General features: G+C 47.3%; 1 protein-coding gene across 5 annotated transcripts in view; it reads left to right on the forward strand.

Moving 5' to 3' along the window:
- Nucleotides 1–280: 280 nt before the first annotated feature.
- Nucleotides 281–23,728, forward strand: part of MGAT5 (alpha-1,6-mannosylglycoprotein 6-beta-N-acetylglucosaminyltransferase) — a 394,309-nt gene continuing 370,861 nt past the window's right edge. For all 5 annotated transcript variants that reach the window (XM_065927827.1, XM_065927826.1, XM_065927828.1 and 2 more), the window contains exon 1: nucleotides 281–652. The gene's annotated coding sequence lies outside the window, so the exon portion shown is untranslated. The remainder of the gene's footprint in view (nucleotides 653–23,728) is intronic.

Here is a 23,728-nt window from a genome sequence, read left to right on the forward strand (position 1 = left end):
GTGGCCTGGACTGCACCTCTCTGGAGGATGCACGGTCACATCAGCATTTGCATACTTGCCCCTGACCTTGCTAGATTATTATTTGTGGCCGCAAAGGGTCTCCCTTGCTCCCGTTTCCCTTTGGGCTGCGGAACTGAGGGGTTGGTAGAAGTCCTCTCCGACAGGGTTGGGAGTTTGCAGACGGGCCCTGAGAGGCTGGGGCGTTCCGAATTGGCTGAGCGCTCCGCGGGGAGGGCGGGGAGTTCGCCGAACGTCCCTGGCCGGAATCCCTGCCTTTAGAGAGCTGCGAGCTCAGAAGCTAGAGGGAAGTTGGAGGGGTCCGTAAGGGAGGGTAGGAAGAAATTGCAGACAGACCTCCCGCCCTGGTCGGCTGAGCCCGGGAGGAACGTCTCTGCAGTGTCCAGGCCGGCTGTGGACGCGCCGTGCGCGGCCCCGCCAGGGCTGAGAGTTTGCAGACTGTCCCTGCCGCGGCCCGCTCAGCGGCGGCCCTGCGGCTCCCGCGGCTGCCGCGGCGGCCCCGGGCGCGATCCAGCCCAGGTAGCCGCGCCGCAGGCTCGGGGCGCCGCGACCCCGTGCCCCGCCGCGCCTTGGGCTCCCCGGGGAACAGCGGCTGGCAGGCACTCCCGGCTGCTGCGACTGCTCACACAAGGAGGTGAGAGCCGGTGGGTCGGGGCGATCGCGTCGAAGCTCTCCATCTCCGCGGGCAGATGGACGCAGAAGGGACCGCGGAGGGCGCGGGGAGCTGGGCGCGGGGGTGGGGGAAGAGCCTGCACCGTGGGTTGCGCGGCTGGGGTCTTCCGCCCTCCGCTACCCCGCCGCCTGCTTGGGTGCCCTGGCCGGGTTGAGAGACCCGTGAGTGCGGCCAGGGATACGCCTTGAGGCGCCCATCTGCCCGGGGCAACCGCTTCCCACGGGAGACTGCAGGGTCTCCATGGCCCTTGGGAAGAGGGGGTTGTGGGCTTTTCAAGGGACTGTCCGGAGGAGGCTTTGGTTGCGCGGACTGGAGGCGAGCGGCCAGGGATGGTAGATGGGCGCTCGGACCGCGGAGGAGCCTGGTGGGGTCACGCTGAGGGTGTGGGCCGGGCTGGGGTCCCGGGGACCTGGAAGCGCAGGGCGGGCTCAGCCACCGGCCGCTGGGGAGTAAAAGAAGGAAGGCTGGCTCCTGGCCCCTGGGAAAGAGAGATGTGGCGGGAGGACCAGGTTCAGGGGACCAGGGAAGCCCGGGGGTGCCCCCCACCCTTAAGGGACCTTCGCGGGCCCCGGATCCCGCCCGCGCGCTCCGGAGGCTGCCTGGCCGGAGCGGCTGCGAGGAGCGCAGAGCCCACACCCGCTCACACAATCCCCGAGAGCATGCTCAGTGCGGCCTTGGAACTTCCTGCCTAGTCGCGAGCCGCCCAGGCCCCCTCCCGGCCCCCTCCCGGCCCGCGGCTGCCAAACTTGGGGGCGCGGCGCGCGCCAGTGGCCCTTTCGCCTCCCCCCGGTCCCTGCCTCGTCTTTGCCCGGCTCCCGGCGGTGCTCCTGTCGGTGGCCCGTGCGGCTGAGAACCGGGGCGTGAATGTCGCCCCCAGCTTCCCGAGGCCAGGTCCGAGGCCGGGTGGCCAGAGGCATGGCGGTGAGGCCGCCTGATGTAAGGACCCGCTCGGGATGCGCTCGCCGCGCGCGCGGACCAGGCGCGGTGAGCAGACTGGATGGAAGGGGGTGTGTGAGCCCGGGGACGTTCGCGCGCACACACTTGCTGTCACACACAAAGCCTTGGTTTCGTAGCTGCCGCGCGGAAGAGAAAAGAGGTGGCGCTTGCATTGTCCGGCGACGTTCGGAGCGCCGACGGGGTGCCGGGCGCTTGCGGGCTGTTGTAACCTGGCGATGCAGAGGGTTTTCAGAGACTCCCGAGTCGAGGTCTGGGGCCCGGTACTCCTGTCGCTTACTGCCAGGCCCGGCCCAGGGCGGACGCCTCCATCTGCACCCGGCCCTGACGGCCCAGTTAGGAACGGCTGGGCACTTTGGGGGCGGTGAAGTTGGGGAGGGGAAGGCTGAGGTTTGTGCGGGGTTCCCCAGGGAATGACAGTACTGCACCTGTAAACAACTCGGATCCGAGTGTTAGAGGTGGAATCTCATTCTAAAGAGGGGCGGGTGGGAAGCCGGTGCGCCCCGCCTCCGTTCATTGTCAGGACCTGAGCGACTCCGAGGGTTTGTATTCCGAGAGACACACCCACCAACCCCCTCCTCCCCCCTCCACCCCGTCCCCCAGTTTAGCTACCTGCATCCTGAACTCGGATCCTTAACTCGGATCAGAAGTTCTTCGATTCTAATTGGAGAAAATCACCAAACTGTTTTTCACGGACGGGTAAACCATCACAGGTGTTTCTTAATAAATGGACTTTTTATTCCTCCCTGGCCCCCTCGCCCCCAAGCACAAATTCTTATTGCTCTTATTGTTCAGGGCTGAGATGGGGAACCCTCAAATCTGGTTAGTTCTGTTAGGATTAGAGCAAAGCTCCGCTTTCTAGAGGACTTTTTAGTTTCTTCAGTTACTACCTCGAATTCCATGTAGTCAACTTGAAGTAGAGAGACCCTGAGAAGAGGTGATGGCAGTGGCAGAAGAGGGTGACTTTTGGCCTCTTTTAGGGGCGGAGGGGGGCGGAAAGAGAAGGACGCTGCTCTGCCGGACCCCTGACTGGCAGACCGGGGTTCCTGGATAGAGGTTTGGTCTTGACGTTTTTTCATCGGCTCCTTGGTTCCAGCCCACCTTCTGGAGTCTGGGATACTTGTGGACTGGAGCCGCTGGGAAAGGAGGCTGCTGTTTGGGACTTTGCAGGGTTCGCGCCCACACACGCGGCTGCAGGTTGGTTTGAAGGCGCGTGCAGTGGCAGGCAGGAGGGCTGGGTGGCTCTGCTCAGATCTGCCAGTGGCATCTGTGTTCTAGCAGCTCAAGCATCTCTGAATTGCCTCAGCTGCGCGCATCTGAAGTGCTTTGTGTTTGGGAGTGTGAATATAGGACTCATTTATATATATTCACACATCCGTACATGCTTTTATAAAGAAGCATGTACACATGTATGTGCGTATGCAGTGTTCTCTGGTAGCATCTTGGGGCTGGAAGGGACCTTAGGAGATCACAGGAATTCAAATTTGCTCTCTTCCTGTTCAGTTTTCTCAGTTTAAACATAACCAACCAGCCTTTGCCCAGTTGGCCTCCAAAAGCATTGCAGCGCCAGAATCCCCAGTGATCCTAGTCCAGGGAGTGCCTGTGATTCCTCTGCTGTGAAGTGAGCCTCCTAATACTCCATGTGGCTTTAAGTCGTTGCAGAGACTTAATGCTCTAAGTCATTGCAGAGTCACTCTCAGGGTGATTTTGGCTGGGGACAACAGACAGTGACCACTGTCCCCTGCAGAGCTATCTGGAAACTTGCCGGGAGCATTCATCAGTAAGACCTAGTTTGGGAAGTTCTTGTCCTTTTGCATTCTGGTCCTCCAGGCAGGTAGTTGCTCTGCTCCTTCCCTAGAGGCCTAAAGAGCAGAGAGGATTCATTTTTCTCTCCTCCTCCAGTGTGTCTTGGCCTCCTAGCTGTAGGAGGGGGAGTGGCTGTTGAGGGTGCACTGATGTTACCACAGGAGGTCTTGGAAAAGCTGGTGCTGTGGGGGGCATGCTCTCTGGGGGTTTGTTGGGGGGACGTCAAGTTTTGGGGAAGGGTTTTGGTGTCAGGTGAACTGTTAACAGATAGTTTTGGCTGAAGAAAGATGCGTGTGTTTCAGAATCTAGGTACTTTAAGAAAGAGAGAGCTAATACCTTTATATTTGGGAGAGAGTGCCAGGTGAGTGACAGGTGAGAGGCTCATGTGAGAAATAAATTTGGTACTCGCCAGGGCACGTTTTACTAGGCTGCCTTTAAAGTTCATAATTGCTTTGAAGTATAAAGTCACTCTTAATAGCTGGAAGATGGCTAAACTTAAAAAAATTTTTTTTTTCTTTAAATCAGAGTATGGTTGATTTACAATGTTATATCAGTTTCTGCCGTATAGCAAAATGACTCAGTCATACACACATGTACATTCTTTTCTATATTCTTTTCCATTATGGTTTGTTCCAGGATATTGAATAGATGGCTAAACTTTAAGATTTCTGTTTGAAATTGAGTTAAGCTGTCCCCAACCCCATCTTCTTAAAGTTACCAGTCTAAGCCATGCCCCCGAACAGTCAGCGAAAAGTTTGCGCATAGCTGTGACCCCAGTGCCAGCTGTGGGTTTTCACTGAGTGTTTATCAGGCGGCCACTTTGAGCTGGTTTGGTGGGTGCTGGTGCTGTGTAGGAAGATGTCCTCCTTCAAAATTATCTTCTCACTTTTAATGCATCTGACCTTCTCTTTCCCTGTGTTAAGGCAGACTAATAGCCCTTGGAAAGTTGCCAAGATGGGTCCCAGGAGCCTTAGTGCTCTAACAGTGTTCTCCGCGGGAAGAGTTGGGACTTGATCTGTGTTTGCCCACTTTCTTTGTGTGTGTGTGTGTTCTCAGTCGTGTTGGACTCTGCAACCCCATGGACTGTAGCCCACCATGTTCCTCTGTCCACGGGATTTCCTAGGCAAGAACACTGGAGTGGGTTGCCATTTCCTCCTCATTTTTTTCTTTTTCATTACCATAGTTAAGTCTATCCTTCCCTGACTTTGTCGTATCTGGAAAGCTGTATGTATGCATGAGAAAGGTCATAGGAATCTTTTTTCCTTCAGAATCCCACAGTTCTCTTGTTTGTACACCTAGCCTTCTGGAAACAGGACAGGGGCCTTTCTGTCAGGGCCTTTGTCCAGCCTCAAAAATCTGGACAGGCAGGGGGGTTAAGCTGTTGTGGCTGGGTTTGTGGGGGCAATTCTCCCTTTAAACGGGCACCCCCACTGCCATGCCTGTGCTAATGCTTGCTGGACCTTGGCCCCAGCTGGGGCAGCAACTTAGGATGGCTAAGGAGTATTGATCCCACCTTGTCGCCTATGAACTCAGCAGCCAGATGTACCCAAATACTTCCTTACCTGCAAGAGTTAAGTACTGGTGTTTGCAACTGATTTACTTTGTTTAAAAATGTCATCACTTCAAGGTTATCCTTAGAAGAATAACAGCCTCACTGATTTTGCATCCCTCTCTCATGGGGAAGGGTGAGGTTGCAGGTAGGTGGTGGTCCTTGAAGTGAGGTGTACCGTCCAGGGATTCCGCCCAAGCCCCGCCCACTGACCCAGGCCCAAGTCCCGCCCACCCAGTCCTGCTTAAGCTCCACTCCCTAGTGCTGAGTTCTCAGCCCAGCCCGCTAAGTCCTAGTGTGCTGCTAAGATGGTTTTTTTTTTTTTTTTTTTAAATAATATCCCACATGGAACAGTCTTCCAGCATAACAGTTTTGGATCTCTTTCATACCCCTGTCCACCCATGAGAGTGTGTTCTGTTGGTGATCAGCAAAGATTGTATAGTTCATTTCAGTCGCTCAGTTGTATCCGACTCTTTGTGATCCCATGGACTGCAGCACGCCAGGCCTCCCTGTCCATCGCCAGCTCCTGGAGTTTATGCAAACTCTTGTCCATAGAGTTGGTGATGCCATCCAACCATTTGATCCTCTGTCATCCCCTTCTCCTCCTGCCTTCAATCTTTCCCAGCATCAGGGTCTTTTCAAATGAGTCAGTTCTTCCGGTCAGGTAGCCAGAGTATTGGAGTTTCAGCTTCAACATCAGTCCTTCCAATGAATATTCAGGACTGATTTCCTTTAGGATGGACTGGTTGGATCTCCTTGCATTCCAAGGGACTCTCAAGAGTTTTCTCCAACACCACAGTTCAAAAGCATCAATTCTTTGGTGCTCAGCTTTCTTTAATAGTCAACTCTCACATCCATACATGACTATTGGAAAAGCCATAGCTTTGACTAGTCAGACCTTTGGTGGCGAAGTAATGTCTCTGCGTTTTAATATGCTGTCTAGGTTGGTCATAACTTTTCTTCCAAGAGGTAAGCGTCTTTTAATTTCATGGCTGCAGTCACCATCTGCAGTGATTGTATATCTGGGTAGAAAAATGTCCAGAACAGGTGGGTGAGAAACTTGGAGAGATGGAGATGAAAAATGTATCTTCTATACCTGATGTGATTGCAAAGGCTTCATTTGTATCTCGTTTATTTCTGGCTACAACACTTGAGATGGGTTGTTATTGCCAGTTTATACAGTAGGAAGACTGAGGCATTTGGGAGGTTATGAAAGCTGGCCAAGGTCATGCAAGCAGCTGGCTGAGGATTTGAACCTGGGTGGTCTAGGTCCACGGTCCACATTAGCTTAGTTTTAGGCTAGCAAGCTCACCCTGTACGGGCCATCTCCTTCTTTACAACAAGGCCAAGAAGAGTCTTCATCACTTGGGTTGGAAGGGACCTCAAGGACCCCTTCTCTTTCTAGCTGCAGTCCTGGAGGTGTAGAGGAGCAGAAGGACCTGCTCGAAGTCTCCCTGCTTGATGGCAGTGGTAAAGCTGGACCTTGGTCCCTTAGGAATAACAGCTGATAGCAGATGTGTGCCTGCTTTGTTTGCAGTCCTGACTCAGGAAGAGAATGTGATGGTCATTTGACATCTGTCCGTCCCCCTCCCAGCACCCTATGTGCCCACATCCAGTTTCACCCTGCAGTCTGGCCGGGAGCAGGTGCCTGTGGCCCTGTCTTTTGCCCATACCCAAATAGAAGAATCTAAGCGACTTAGGTGCCTTTATATGAGGTGTTCCCTTGCGTATGTCACTTTTTAAGTTTCACATCTTAGGGATATAGCCTGAGAAGGCTTTCCCATTTCATTCTTTTTTTTTTTTTTTCACATTTCATTCTTAAATATTCATTCTCTGTCTCTGGATCTCTGTCTCTGGATCTCTGTCTCTGTGTCTTAGGGCTCCTGGCTGTGTTTTTGTTGTTGTTATTGTTTTGGCTGTGCTGGGTCTTTGTGGCACGTGGAATCTTAGTACCCTGACCAGGGATCGAACACTTGTCCCCTGCATTGGAGGGCGGATTCTTAACCACTGGACCACCAGGGCAGTCCTCTGCTCGGTGTTGATTTCCACCCTTTCTGGGCATGGGGTGGGCCAGGGGTAATCTGGCAGAGGAGTCAGGGCTATGCCCCAACATTTCCAATGAAAGGGAACATCTAAGGATTTCCCCCAGTGTCTCTGGGATCCTAGATAGAGCTGAAGTCCCACAAAATATTCCTCTGACCACCGAGATTTTCATATTTCGTGGTATTTTTCCATCAGGTGTACCATTGAGTGCTGTTTCTCTTCATTTTATTCCTTACATTTGACTGGCCTCACATTAGGCACGTCATTGTTCTCACCTGTTCTTGATTCTGAACTTTTGTGGTTAATAAATAGTCTCTAGCTGTTTATGGAGTTTAAAGTCTAGGCCTGGGCAGGGCCCACACAGAGAGTTAAGTTCAGTTAAAAGAAATATGCAAATGAGAACACATTAATTCAGCCCGTGCGGCTGCTTTGGGCTTTAGTTTTTACATTAGAGGCTACGTGGGGATTGAACAAGCGCCAACGTTCTGTTCAGTCCTCAAGTTGCCTATAATCCTACACATGTGGCAAAGGAAGTATAGAATAAAGAAATAAAGTAGCGGTCTTGAACAAAAAGAGATGGAGGAGAAGCTCAAGTTGTTTTTGCTTTTGCTGGCAGACTCTTTAGTAGACAGCTGAATTGCTTACCTAAGAAGACCTAGCCCTCTACCATCACTGTCTTTTGGGATACGTCTTTTTGTATGTTTAGAAATAAAAGGCTGTGGTCCTTCTCAGTCTAGAAATAACCTGCTTCCCCTAGTGAAGTTATTTTTCCCCTCTTGGGAAACTGAGATTCAAAGAACAGAAGATGACCAGACTCCCGGAGTTCTCTGGTTCCCCGGCATAGCACCCTTAAGGCAGTGGCTAAGTGTTTATACTGCCACAAGCTGGGCCAAAGTCTGTTTACGTACTTTCATTATTGCTTCCCTGTGAAATAACTATGTTGAAAGAATAGAGACTTTAATAACAATCTCCTTGAAGCTGCTTCTCCCGCTCCCCACCTTTGGCCATCTGTTATTTTCAACTTTAATTTTTTCATTTACTAGTATTTATTCTAATGAGTTTCCCTGGTAACTCAGCTGGTAAAGAATCTGTCTGCAGTGCAGGAGACCCTGGTTCGATTCCTGGGTTGGGAAGATCCCCTGGAGAAGGGATAGGCTACACACTCCAGTATTCTTGCCTGGAGAATCTTCATGGACAGAGGAGCCTGGTGGGCTACAGTCCGCGGGGTCGCAAAGAGTCAGACATGACTGAGGGACTAACACTTCTTTCATGTGGGTACTTTTTCACTGTACCAGATAAGTGCAGGCCAATGTAATTTTCTTAGGCAAATATTATCAACTTTCTTCTCTAGGTCCACCATTCCTTATTTCCTATTCTGATGGGAGCTCCAGAAAGGGAGAGTCCCCCCCCCCCCCAGCCCCCCACGGGTTGGTTAAAAAATTGCATCTGGCCCCAAGGGTTTCTAAGCAAGGAGCCAAGCTCTCTAGGCATGACTGGAAGCCCCATGGCCTCGCAGAGGGCCTGACCCCAGAGTCACATGATCAGCTGGGCAGCACAGGTGAGGTGCTGCTCGGCAGGGCCGGCCTCTGTGCAGTTAGCCCGGCTGCCCCCGGGCAGGTCTTGTCCCTGCTTTTTGATCTGGTTTCTCCTCTGTTACCTGAGGCATCTTTTAGTGTCAGCTGCATCTGTGGGATTCTACTAGTCTGACTTCTTGGCTGAGCCCAGCATACTCATCTGCTGTAGATGGTTTAATCTATCAAGGGTATTCTTTGTTTTTGTTTTTTGTTTTTTCCATTTATTTTTATTAGTTGGAGGCGAATTACTTTACAATATTGTAGTGGTTTTTGTCATACATTGACATGAATCAACCATGGATTTACATGTGTTCCCCATCCCGATCCCCACTCCCACCTCCCTCTCCACCCGATTCCTCTGGGTCTTCCCAGTGCACTAGGCCCGAGCACTTGTCTCATGCATCTAGCCTGGGATGATCTGTTTCACCCTAGATAATATACATGTTTCGATGCTGTTCTCTTGAAACATCCCACCCTCGCCTTCTCCCACAGAGTCCAAAATATTCTTAAGTGTGTTCCTTTTTTTTTTTTTTGCCCATGCCAGCACCACATGAGGATCTTAGTTCCTTAACTGGGGATTGAACACTTGCTTCCTGCAATGGAAGCAGGAAGTCTTATTCACTGGACTGCCAGGGAAGTTCCAAGTGTGTCCCTGATTTTGAGTTCCTCTTTGGCTGTGGCTTGGAGTTCTGTTTTTTAAATCCATCAGTGGGCTTTGGGTGTACACATTTTTCTCCCTCTCTGTAAGCATTATTTGTGGGCTCATGAAGTCTCATAAATTGTGAGTGTGTGTGTGTGTGTGTTCATGTCCACACACCACTAGGGCTTGTTACCTTCTTGTCATATAATCTACAAACAGAAATGAAAGTGATCAGAGTTGGCACTGCATCTCTGAAACAGCCCTCAGTTAAATGAAACCTTTAGAAAGTTTCTGTGGAAGGATTTTTAAAATACGGTTTTTCTCCTGGTACATGCTTGTCAGTTATAACCAGGGATCTTTGGAGAGAGTGTGGATAAATAATGATTTTATTGTACTTCCTTGTAGACTGCAATAACGTGTTTTCCCTGATAATAAATTGCTTATTCTGTCATGCTGCCTTTTCTTTAATTGCCCTGATAACCAGCATCAGATGCGACTTTCCTTTTTGGTGCCTTGCCTGATTAGTGTTCTCTGGATTCCATAGTTTCTTCCTCCTGGTTCAGGGGCTCTGAGAGACTTTCCTGTTTCCTCGTTGTCAGCCTCTCTATGAAGATGACAAATTACGTCATCTTTCTGTTACCGCTGTAACAAATAACCACAGACTTGGAGGCTTAAAGCAACATAAACTATTGATTTATTATGCTGTGGGTCAGAGCTCAACACGGGTCTCACCGGTTAAAACCAAGGTGTGCACTCCTCCTGGAAGCTGTAGGGGAGAATCCTTTTCCTTGCCTCATTTAGCTTCTTGCGGCCACTCACATTCACAGGCTCGTGGCTCGTTCCTCCAGCATCAAAACCAGAAGTGTTGGGCTGACTCCTTGTCTCTCTGCCATCAGACTGGGACCACAGATTGGAAAGATTCCTTGACTTTAAGGATCTGTATGATTAGATTGGGTCCACCCAGATAATCCAGGATAATCTCATTTCAAGGTCCTTAACTTCACACATCTCCTGTTAGGTAGCATGTTCACAGCCTCCAGGGTTTAGCTTGTGAACATCCTTGGGGCCATATTTCTGCCTGTCATAGTCCCCAAAACTCTTTGTAAAGAAATGACTTTTTAGTTAATATATAAAGGAAACTGTTCTTTTCTGTTAAAAAACTTTACGTCCCAGGAAATTTGCCGATTTCCTTGTTCTCATCTTTTTGAATATACTTAGCTATTCACAAACACACAGTGTCTAAGGTTTGAGTTCTGAGATAACCAGATACTGACCTACACATGTTCTGTGTTCTGGCTCATGTTATGTTAGTAGTTGCTGTGATGAGGAAACTGAGGTGCAAAGGAGACTTGCCCAGGGTCAGGTAGCCAAAAGTGGCAGAGCCAGGCTGCAAAAGTGGATCTCATTGATTCCAAAGACTGTGTTCTTTTCACTCTGCCTTCCTGCCTTAGGAGTGATAACGGAAAATCAGAATGAGAAATGGTAATGGGAAAACTTAAAATAATGTAAAATCTCTTGTTTCTGCCAAGGTGGTGACAAACAGTAATAATGTTTGCGGCAGAGTGATGCTGTAACGGCCCCGATTAATGGCCTCCTTCTTTGTGTCCACACTCTGCCTTGTAACTTGTTAGTCCCCATCCCTCTCTCCTACTACTGGCCTCATGACTACTTTGACCCCTGAGGTGTTAGCTAATGCCACATAAACAGAGTTTAAGAGCCCACGCATTTCTGATTGCCTTTTGCACAGCTAGGCGTGCTCACTCAGATCCCTGCCACCTCCACGATAGCGTGCCCGGGCTAGTCTAAGGGAGGAACTGAGAGATCAGGGGAATGAGCCAAATTGTTTCAGCTGAGGCCTTTCTGGACTAGTTGGCTCCCAAGTGAACGACCAGCTGCTCGAAGTCTCCTGAGCTTATCCTGCCAAGATTAGTTAAGCCTGTCCTAGGTCATCAGAACCAGCTAGCTGACGTGTAGAGTTGCAGAAAGCATTGATGATGATTTTAAGCCACAGAGTTCTGGGGGAAGTATGTTATGCAGCTGTTGCTAACTGATATACAGTTTATATCGGATGTTTACAAAGCATAAGAAGTGATTTTAATGTCCTTTTGAAGACCGTCTTGGACTACTTATAACTAATTCATATTCTTTTTTTTCAAAACTTTAATACATTTAAAAAATATTTTTAAGATCATATGTTAGGCTCAAGAACTTGCCCATTATTTCTACTCTTTTTTCTTTGCTTTTTTTTTTGGTGGGGGGGGTGTGGGCATGAAAGTCTTTAAACTCTTACCAGTTTCAGTCAGAAGCAGACTTATGTTTTTCTTTTCAGATTCTTTTTATTGTTTCTAATATGGTGACTTTTGACCCTCAACCTACAGTAAGAAATACATATTTACTAAAAGCTCACATATACAGATGTGTATGTTCCATTGCTAAGTAGGGTCCGACTGTTTGTGAACTGGACCCATGCACGCCAGGCTTCCCTGTCCTTCATCATCTCCTAGAGTTTGCTCAAACTCATGTCCACTGAGTCAGTGATGTCATCCAACCATCTCACCCTCTGCCACCCCCTTCTTCTATTTATTGCCTTCGGTCTTCCCCAGCATCGGGGTCTTTTACAATTAGTTGGCTCTTCACATCCTATGGCCAAAATATTGGAGCTTCAGCTTCAGCATCAGTCCTTCCAGTGAATATTCAGGACTGATTTCCTTTAGGATTGATTGGTTTGATCTCCTTGCATTCCAGGGGACTCTCAAGAATCTTCTTCAACACTACAATTGGAAATGTGTAGCAGCAAGAAAAGTTTCCCGAGACAGTACCTACCCTCTGTCGTCATGGCCTCTGATATATTCTACTATATTTCATTTGTTTAAAAAATGCTGGTCAGGAGTCAGCACGGTGGCCTGCAGCCTATTTTGTAAATAAGGTCTGGTTGGAACATAGCCACTCCCCTTTGTTCATGGTTTGTTTATGGCTGCTTTCAAGCTGCAATGACAGAGTCAAGCAGTTGTGACAGACGTTATCTGGCCTGCAAAGCCCAAGGTATTACACTTCCGCTCTTGAAGACAAAGTTTTCTGACCTCTGTACTGAATTGGTTTCATAACCCATGGCTGACTTGTGATCCTCCGTTTAGAAGACACACTTTAAGGGACCTTTAGCTCTCCCCATAATGCATCTGGAAGTTACACTAAGCAAATCCAGCAGATGTGAAAATGAACCCTTTCCCTGTGTCACACGCAAGCTCTCTGGTTTATTCACTTAGATTCAACAATTAAGTTTTTGCTATTAATATTTAACGTTATACTTGATTGACTTGTATAGGAAACTTTTAAAGGACTTTGAAAATGTTTCATTATAAGCATGCTCCCCCTCTTTCTAATTTATTTATTTTTTCCCTCTTTCTAATTTAAATGAGGCTTTCTTGTGGAAAGTAGCTGGAATTAAAATGGACACAAATTCTATTTAAGTGCTAGTTATTTATTCATTAGATTCCAGCAGTGCCTCTTTTTGTGATATAATGGAGTCCATTAACGGAAGAGGTTGGAAAACAGTCACCTGGGATTCTTTCAGAACACCTATGTGGCACCTAGTCCTTACTGTCACATTTCTGAATTAGTATTGTTTTGAGCATAATAAAATTTAGAGACATCAAATCATGGACTTATGGAATTGAAAAGACTTTGGGAAAATATATTTTTATTTTTACTGAGACATTTGTTGTTCAGTCGCTCAGTCGTGTCCGACTCTTTGCCACCCCATGGACTGCAGCAGATCAGGCCTTCCTGTCCATCACCATCTCCCGGAACTTGCTCAAACTCATGTCCATTGAGTCGGTGATGACATCCTACCATCTCATCCTCTGCCGTCCCCTTCTCCTCCTGCCCCAATCTTTCCCAGCATCGGGGTCTTTTCCAATGAGTCAGTTCTTTGCATCAGGTGTCCAAAGTATTGGAACTTCAACTTTAGCATCAGTCCTTCCAATGAATATTCAGGACTGATATCCTTTAGGATTGACTGGTTTGATCTCCTTGCTGTCCAAGGGACTCTCAAGAGTTTTCTCCAACACCACAGTTCAAAAGCATCAATTCTTCAACACTCAACTCTCACATCCATTCACGACTACTGGAAGAACCATAGCTTTGACTATATGGACATTTGCTGGCAAAGTAAGGTCTCTGCTTTTTAATATGCTGTCTAAGTTGGTTATATAGTTTTTCTTTCAAGGAGCAAGTTGGTACAGCTCCAAGTCTAAACCACACCCCTGTTCTCAGATAACTCATGAATATTTCTCCCACTCCTTCCAAATCCTTTTACCTTCACCTTCCTATATATTTGATGTCTCTGGCCAAATTGGGTTAAGTTGACTTCTGAACTAGGTTCCCGGTTCTCCATTTCTTGGCCATTGAAGCAGCAATGACTTTATTATTGGCTGTGCAAATCTGATTAAAAAAAAAAACAAAAACCTAGGCTGAGACAAGGGGCCTCTGCCTAGGTTTGGACCCCAGTCCAGGTCTAGTTGACCAGTTTGGTTACCAGGTGATCTTGGATGACAAAACCCATTTGTTACCTGAACCTAGAGACCTAACTTACACATAAGGAGTATTTTGCATGTTTCAAATAGATGTTGACTTTTCCAGTCCATGAAGAAAGATTGTGGTTTGTTTTACTGGGAAATTTACCATGAGGTGTTTGCCATTTTGGAAAATCACATGGCATCACCATATCACCTGTGTTAGTCAACATTTGTAGCTCACCTGGTTTTTGACACAAGCATCTAATGACTTCTTAAGCCTTCTAGATTGGTTTTTGTCCAACTAATCGCATATTGAAATGCAGGTTTAGTTTGTTATATTTTCCTTTTAGTCTCATTTATACTACTATTAAAGCAGTAAATACATATGTTTGAAAATGTATTCGGAAAGTTTATCTAAGTATTGATTTCAGGAAGTAAAGAGGTGGAAGTTTGCTGTCAGCCTTGAGCTTTGGTGCTTAGAGAGTTTATAACACAGCCCTAGGCCAAGTGATCTGGAAAGTAATTCCCCCCTTCCCATGAGTCAACTGAATTGAATAACTTTGTTTCTCCACTTTTGAAACCATTTATTTTTAATTGGAAGGTAATTGCTTCACAATGTTATGTTGGTTTCTGCCATACAACTATGGGGTTAAATAACCCTTAACACAGAGCTGACAGAGATAAAAAGAATAGGGGATTTTGGCCCCACCCTGCTCCTTCCTAGAGACTTTCCTTGGTGAAGATCCTCCCTTCCACTCCCTTACGGGTGGTTGAGGCTGTTGGTGGGATCAGGTTCTAATGTGGATTTCCGTTATTCTGGAAGAGCCTGAAGGATAGGGGATGAAATGAGATTATCACCTGAGTTTTCATGTGAACTACTATAGACCTCTTTGCAAGAGATTCAAGGGGATCTGTGAGATTGCATGGAAAAATATTACACCTTGATTTTCACACACTTTTGACCAAAATTGCACAATCCCTTAACTTCTGGATATTGGTCATGACCCACAGTAATATTAGCATTGTTTGCAACTTTGTCACCAATAGAAATTCTATATTTTTGTATCACATTTTAGGTATCTAACAGATAACCTTGAAATGTCATGCTCATTATGACTTAGAAATTACAGTGGTTATTACATGCTGCTTGATAGTGTTATTTAATGTATTAACAAAGAAGCAAATGTGTTGTTATGTTACAATTTTAAAAGTTTCCTCCGATTCTGTGTATTTTATGCATTTCAAGGGTTTGGAGGAGTACCACCTCATCAGCCTGTGTAGGTCTGGGTGGCGCAGAGATTGTGTAGTAGAATTGAGGTGTCCTCGAGACACTACAGCCCCCCACTCTGCCTTGTCTCTGGGGAGTTGACTATCTCCTGACTCAGCCTTTCCCCAAGACAGCCAGGTCTGGGTGTGTAGGGCCCTGGACTTATTATTTCCAGTTGGCTTTTTCTTCCTAGACCTGGTCAAAGAACGGTTCTTGATTTGCCCTTGGCTTATTCTCTTACCAGACACGAGGAGGCAAGATTATCAGAATAGCCTTTGGGGAAGGCTTGTATTGATCTCTTGAGAGTCCCTTGGACTGCACGGAGATCCAACCAGTCCATCCTAAAGGAGATCAGTCCTGGGTGTTCATTGGAAGGACTGATGTTGAAGCTGAAACTCCAGTACTTTGGCCACATCATGTGAAGAGTTGACTCATTGGAAAAGACCCTGATGCTGGGAGCATTGGGGGCAGGAGGAGAAGGGGATGACAGAGGATGAGATGGCTGGATGGCATCACCGACTCGATGGGCATGAGTTTGAGTAAACTCCGGGAGCTGGTGATGGACAGGGAGGCCTGGCGTGCTGCGATTCATGGGGTCGCAAAGAGTCGGACATGACTGAGCGACTGAACTGAACTGTATTGATCAGTACAAGGTACAAGATGCATTTAAAGCCAAATGTATCAATCATCTGAATCTGGAGCAGAAGTGTGATTTCTGGTTGAGCTTTTCAAGTGGAGAAAAACCATAAACACCCTGCAGGAAAATTCCCTGTGTATAGCCTAACTTCTCTTTTCCTCTTTGTGTGCTTCAGAGTTTAGAATCACAGGACTCTAAGAAGTAGCCCATTGCTCAAGAAATAGATTGCACAATTGGCTGCCTGGGTGTTTTCCTAATTTGTGGAAAAAGGACCATTTCCCAGCAGGTAGGGTTTGGGTGGTAGACGTCTTCATAAGGGCTGCCCTTTGTCCTGGTACTACCTTGCTGCCCAGCGAGTCCACCCTGGAGGGTGCTGTGCCCCAGCTGGAACTGGATTTCTGGGAGTGGCGTAAGTCTCTTCCTGTTGCTAGAAACTTCTGTGGGGAGGAACCGTCTTGACCTCAGAATAGCCTGCTGTTTTTCCTTGATGTCCTCCAGACGCAGTTACTGCTGTGCTGCTGCTATGTACATCATTTTTGTCACACAGCTTCTATATTTACAGCCTGAAAATTTCCTTTCTAGTTCTTTAGAAGTTGAGCACAAGAGGGATCTTTACGCATGCAATACTAATAATACCTTGAGCAACCGTGTTATGTAATAATGGGAATTGCATTGGTTCATTCTGTGTTTCAGAAAATATGATCTAAGATTGGAATCGAATAGTTTCAAATGTCGCACCTTCACGAGGGTGTGTTACAGCTGGGGCCCAGCACCCTCTAAGGCGGACTCGCTGAGTGGCAAGGTAGCATCCAGGATAAAGGGCACCCCTTATGAGGTTGTCAGCCTTCACCCCAAAGCCTACTTGCTGGGAAATGGTCCTTGCCCCACAAATTAGGAAAACACCCAGGCAGCCAATTAATTGTGTGACCTATTTCTTGGGCAGTGGACTACTTCTTTGAGTTTAGGTGTTGATCATATCTCTCATTGAGTCAGAACCACTACCTTGAAGTAAGATCAGTCCCATTACAAGATACTTTTCCTGCTTGTGTGAACCTAGGTGTCTTTAACAAGCTGTCAGTGAAGTGATAGCATTTCTCTCTCTCTCTCTTTGTCAAAAGGGAACAACACATGCTTCCTGAACTGATGATGCTATCACAGTTGCAAGTGTAAGATTGTGGGTAGTGTTTGGCTTAATTATTAAAATGAGATACCTCGGATCCTTTTATTGAGAAACTATCCTGTCATTGGTTTGGTAAGGCCAGTGTTTTTTGGCTCGAGAAAGCAAGAAATTTACCAAGCTCATCGGCTGAGGAATGTGGCTTTCACTCAGTTAAAAGGATCTCTTATCCCTCCTCTGTTCCTGTTTTGAGCCACAAGCCCTTGGCTTACTTTTCACAGAGGTTTGGTTTGGAAGTAATTTTGATCTTAATCCTACCTTTGTGGAGAGAGTAAATGAAGTCCTGAAGATCTAGAGAATAGGGGTTAAAATGTCCATAAGTGATTCACCTCCTGGTTAGAGATGGCAGAATTAATTGTGTAGCTGCTAGACACAGATACCGTTTCCATTTTATAGATCTTATCACAGTGAAAAATGGAAAATGCAGGTCCTGTCTTCAGACTGACGATCTAAAGGGGAAGATCTCACAGAGTAACGCCTTTTCCAGAAGGTGAACCTCTTGAGCACGTAACTAGTGTTTGCAGGCATACTGGGCCCTCCTGGGAACCAAGCCTTGAGGACACTGTCTAATTTCATGCTCGTGACAGCCTTGTAAATTAGAATCTTTTGTTTTCATTGAACAAATGTGAAACCAAAGTATGGGAAAGTTAAATGTTCTGTCTTGAGTGATTCCCATAACTATAAGGTGATCATATAATTTATCATCCAAACCTGAGCAGTCTTATTTTTTTTTTTTTTTTTTAAATTACTTATTTGGCTGCACTGGATCTTAGTTGCTGCACTCAGGATCTTTGATCTTCATTTCGGCAGGAAGGATCTTTAGTTGAGGCATTTGAACTCTTAGTTGCAGCATGTGGAATCTAATTCCCTGGCCAGGGATCTGACCAGGGCCCCCTGCATTGGGAGTGCAGAGTCTTAGCCACTGGACCACCAGGGAAGTCCTGAAACATGAACACTCTTGAGAGTGAAAGGGGTGCTATTAAATTAATGATGAAGCTAGAATAACAGCCATAAATGGGGACATGTGACCCCCTTACTAATACAGAAGGTACAGATTGGGGGTTTAATTCAGGTCCAATTCCAGAGCCTGTCTGCCCACCTGTATTTAATTAGTTGCATTAAATTGGGATGCTACAAATAAATTGTTAAGGCACAAATTGAATAAACTTCTGAAGGTGAGTTCTACATTGGTTAGAGAGCCAAAGAGAAATTCCTCTTAGGCTAGGTTAAAGTTCCCTTTGGCAAGAAAAAGATCTACTAGAGATCTCCTCTCATATAAAAAGGTAAAATGGGTTTTGTTGGAAAGGCAGATGGTTTTTCTCTTCTGGAAAAATGGTTTTCCCTTTTGTTGTTGTGGGGAAAAAATGGGTCTGCTATAGCCTTTCCAAGAAAGATAGAGAAAGACTCATAAAATTCCATATGTAGGGCAAACATCTTCATAGCCAGTGGTGGTTGCCGTAAACCGTAATGTAATGAATTCTCCATGGTAAGGTGTGTAGGTCACTTACTACCCCTGTTTTTAGCACTCTGTGACTGTTATTAACGAGGCAGATCTGTGTGGTATAACCATTACCATGAGATTTTAAGATAAAAGCCCTCACATTTGAAAATATTGCACTCCCAGGATTGGATACCCTGGCTTGTGATGAGGCTTTATGAGCCTCAGACATGCGTGTGTGAATACACCTAGCAGGCGTGCAGGCACAAAGGTAGGTAAAACTCACAGTACTTAAAACTGATGGTACAGCCTGACCACGGAAAGTAATAAAGAACATTACACAGCGCTCCGGGATTTATTTTTTCTCTGTGTCTCATTCTCTTGCCACCTTCCAGGCAAGTTGAGGTGTGAAAGCGAAAGTTTCCTAACAGAACACTTCTGTAAATCCCATGGCCTCTAAAAACATCTGCTGGATTGCCGCTCATCATCAAGTCAGCGATGCCAGAGAATGGCGTGCCATTCAAAGGCCACTGCTGGGATCCAGGGCAAGCTGGCCCGGTGGGGAAGAGTTACGTGTCTGGCTGGAGAGACGGGATCTGGCTTTCAAATGAGAGCTGTTCTTTGGCCTTCATTCTACACCCAGGTCCCTGAGGGATGTGCCTTCTGCGACTTGGAGCATCCAGAAAATACTGACTCCCAGAGCAGGCAAAATGAAACTTTCTGGTGATGGAGGAGAAGCCTTCCCCTAGCTAGTGGGAGCAGGAGAGGAGCTGGGGGGCTCGGGGATTGCACCTGCTTGTGATTTGTTTGAGCAGGTCCATGAAGAAGACTGCAATCCTTGGTGGGTTTTTTTTTTTTTTTTTGAAGGGCAAGATTTCCCCTTGGTAATAAGAGAACCATGGGTCACAAGACAGAAAAAGAAAACAGTCTTGGACGAGAGGCGTGAGGGGAAGCAAGGGGATAAAAGAGGTGGCCGCAGCCTTTCTACTGTGGACAATGAGAACCCGTAGAGGATGCAGGGCAGCTGTGCTGTCTCGGGTAACCAGAGTCTTCTTGGAACAGGACAGGAGACTGGGAAGTCAGGAGATCTGGGGGCTGGTGTTTCCCTCCCACCAGTTCACTTTCTTCTGCACAAGTGGGCGAGTTGGGTCAGAGGTTACACACATGACTTCCAGCTCTTAGTCTTTGATGCTGAACTATCTTTGCAGGGCTAATCAGAGTGGCCCAGTGAACCTCTTTGTCAGGCATAGGGGCACAAATGTATCACCTGGCCCTACATCTAGGGTGGGGCCCCGTTATAAGTTCCCCTGTTGGCCCATCAGCAAGGAGAACTAACTCTTAGGAAGCTTTTGTTGTATGCAGGCAGGGTTATAGTTACTTCCCATTGATCTACATCTGTATTAGCTCTTTTAATCCTCCCAACAACGCTATGAGTTAGGCAGACTGCTCTAATTTTTGAGACACTGAGAAATGAAGTAATTTGTCCCAGGTTTCACAGCTAACCATTGGTGGAATTAGGATTTGAACCCGGTGGGCCTGGCTCTACAGCTCACACTGTGCAACTGCTGTGTATGTGTGGTGGTGGTGGGGGGGGTTGTCACATATTGTTTCCAATGCCGGACTGTCAGCTGCCTGAGGGCAGTAACCTCTTCTGTCTTGTTAATTGTTCTAGTCCTAGTGCCTGGCTGAACATAGGCTCTTGAGCCATTGTTAGATGGATGGATAGATGGATGGTTGGATGGATGGATAGATACATGGATGGTTGAATGGATAATGGATGGATAGATAGATGGAAGGTTGGATGGATGAATGGATGATGGTTGGATGGATGGATGGTTTGATGGATGGATGGTTGGATGGATGGATGGTTGGATGGATGGATAGATACATGGATGGTTGAATGGATAATGGATGGATAGATAGATGGAAGGTTGGATGGATGAATGGATGATGGTTGGATGGATGGATGGTTGGATGGATGGATGGTTGGATAGATGTATGAATGGATGGTCAGATGGCTGACTGGCTAGATGATCGGATGGATGGATGGATAGATGGATGGATGAGATAAACAAGGTCTTCAGGGAGTTTAAGAAGGAAAACAGACTCATAAACACCCAGCAGTGCCAGTCATGGTCAGGCAGGAAGGGTGCTTAGTCCAATCTGGGTTATCAGAGACACCTTCCTTCAGGGGCTGATCCCTGAACTGAGCCTTGAAAGATGAGCAGAATTTGGGAGAATCTGGTGGGAGAGGCATGCCACGCAGAGGAGCCATGTGAACTAACTGTAGCATTGCCCCAGGTAGCTATGCCTGGAACAGAGACGGTCAGGCAGGGGCTGGTGGAGATGGGGTGAGGTCAGGAGAAGCCTTCCTGGGGAAGGCGTTTGGGCTTGCTCCTGAGAACAGTGGAGACAGAACTCGCAAAAGGGTTTACACAGGGGAGTGACATGAGCAGCTATGGATTTCAGATGGGGGTGTTCCGGCTACAGTGTAAAGAGAAGGAACAAGAACAAGATTGGGCGGGGGAGAAGCTACCCTGGTGGTCCCAGCGAGAGATCTTGGGATGCTGGTGTGGGTGTGTGGGTGGAGGTGGCTAGAGGGAGAGGAGGGGAAGGTCACATTTAACTTTGGGTGTGTTTCAAGGGTCCTGGGCTGCTGGCGTGCTATACACATGCTCCTGGATGAGTGCAAACTAGCTGAGCTGGAGGAGAAGATGGGGTAGATGGGGGTTTGGGCAGTGCCTGCATCAGGTGCTGGTTAAAGCCAGGAGAGTGAATGACATCTTCCCCCAAACGGTGTTACCTTGAAAGAGCCAATCCCTGGAAGCTGAGCCCCAAAGAAGCCCCAGGGCAAAGGCCAGAGAGGCCTGGTCCTGCTGGAACAGAGCAGGGCGGCGCAGGTTTTATTGAACTGATCACCGAGGTGATAGCATTTTTTGAGTCCTTTCAGTGTGCTGGCATATGGACATGCACTGGGGGTGCTTTCTCTCAACTGTTCTTTATGAAACCCCTATGAGGTAAGTGTTATACTGAGCCCCATTTTACAGAAGAGAAAAGCAAGGAACAGAGCATTAGTCAGAATTACCCAAGGTCACATGCCTTGCAGGGTCAGACCTCCCTGATGAAATGAGGGCCCCCCTGGTTTTTTGTATGTGTTTTGTCAGTATGGAAATCTCTGCAGACCTTTGCAAATCCTGAAGCAGAGCTTGAGAAGAGGATGTTGGAACTGTCTTGAGGGCAAGAGGAGGTAAGGTCAAGGTTTGTTTTCTGAAAGAAGGAGCCAGCTCAGAAGGAGATTTTGAAGATAGAGGCAGGCGTCACCCTGGGGACTCAGGACCCATGTTTCAGGTGGTGGATGGCAAACACAGAGGAGGAGGAGGAGGAGCTGGCTGGAGGGAAGAAAGCAGGAAGGTCAGAGCTGTTGTCAGAATTGAAGGGGACTCCTAGGGTTCCTTCCATAGGAAATATCCAGAATAGATGGGGCTTCCCCTGTGGCTCAGTTGTAAAGAATCCACCTGCCAATGCAGGAGATGTGGGTTTGATCCCTGGGTCAGTCAGATCCCCTGAAGGAGGACATGGCAACCCACTGTAGTATTCTTACCTGAAGAATCCCATGGACAGAAGAGCCTAGTGGGCTACAATCCACGTGGTTGCAAAGAGTCGGACCCGACTGAAGTGACCGAGCATGCAAGTATCCAGAGAAGGTAAATCCACAGAGACAGAAAGCAGGTTACTAGTTGCCAGGGGCTGGGGGAGGGGTAGAATGGGGCGAGCTGCTGAATGGGTCCAGGATTTCTTTCTTGGGAGACAGAAATGTTTTGGAACTGGACAGAGGTGCTGATTGCACAGTATTGTGAATGTAACTAAACGTCACTGAGTTGAAAAATTTTAATGGTTAATTCAAAGTTATGTAAATTTTACCTCAATTAAAAAAAAAAAATTGGAAGAGGGCAAGTGGGAAGGATGCAAAGTGGGTCACATCCGGTGACCAGGATTCTCTGGCCCCTGCTTGCTCCCTGTTATGTAACAGCTTTATTGTCAGCATCTCCCAACAGCTGAAGGCAATTTGTTTACTAGAAAGTAAGAGAGGGCTGTGAGATTCCATTCTGTCTAGTACGGGAGCAGCGCCCGGCACACGGTGGTGCTTTGTAGATGCTGGAATGGATGAAAGAATGGTGGCCTGAATGGATGGGGTGGAAGGTCAGACAGGCTCCTGGATGTAGAGTGCAGAAGGGGCTGCTAGTTTGGAATCTTTGGCTGAGGATAACTGGAAATGGAGCTGAGGATAAAAGCCTGGGTTCCTGATGGTAAAAGGTGGCCTACAGGAGATGAGGGCGTGAAGGCACATGGAACAGATGCTTTTCCTGGTAGTGCTGAGTGCAGAGGAGCAGGCAGCCTATGAGGCTGAGTTTGCTGCTACAAGGGGCGGGGTGATTACAATGGAAAGACCAGGATTTGGGGGAAGAGAGGGCATTGGTGGTAATAGTTCAGGGAGGTAAGGGATTCTGGAGGGGTCAGCTCTGTACATGGAGAAAATGGAAGCAAATGATCCCCGAACTCTGAGGCATGGAGAGCAGGTCATTGGTGTTGGGAGTGGAGACCTAGATAGCTGACCTGAACTAGAGGTCAGGGTGTGGCTCAGATAGAGTGAAGGTGACAGCCATTGAAAGCCTCCAAATGGTCACAGTATTGCTGGGGCAGTCATTTCCCAAATTTGGTACTCAGGATAACCCATTAGGATATGGGAAGAAAAGATGAAAACTTTTAACTTGTATTTTTTTAAAAATTTATTTATTTTAATTGGAGGCTGATTACTTTACAATATTGTAGTGGTTTTTGCCATGCATTGACATGAATCAGCCATGGGTGTACATGTGTTCCCCATCCTGAACCCCCCTCCCACCTCCCTCCCCATCTCATCCCTCTAGGTCATCCCAGTGCACCAGCCCCGAGCACCCCGTCTTGTGCATCGAACCTGGACTGGCGATCTGTTTTACATATGGTAATATACGTGTTTCAATGCTATTCTCTCAAATCATCCCACCCTCGCCTTCTCCCACAGAGCCCAAAAGACTGTTCTATACATCTGTGTCTCTTTTGCTGTCTCACATATAGGGTCATCATTACCATCTTTCTAAATTCCATATATATGTGTTAGTATACTATATTGGTTTTTTTTCTTTCTGGCTTACTTCACTCTGTATAATGGCTCCAATTTCATCCACCTTATTAGAACTGATTCAAATGTATTCTTTTTAATGGCTGAGTAATGTTCCATTGTGTATATGTACCACAGCTTTCTTATCCGTTTGTCTGCTGATGGACATCTAGGTTGCTTCCATGTCCTGGCTATTATAAACAGTGCGCGATGAACATTGGGGTACATGTATCTCTTTCAATTCTGGTTTCCTCGGTGTGTATGCCCAGCAGTGGGATTG

Source organism: Muntiacus reevesi, chromosome 3, assembly GCF_963930625.1.
Source record: "Muntiacus reevesi chromosome 3, mMunRee1.1, whole genome shotgun sequence".
NCBI lineage: Eukaryota > Metazoa > Chordata > Mammalia > Artiodactyla > Cervidae > Muntiacus > Muntiacus reevesi.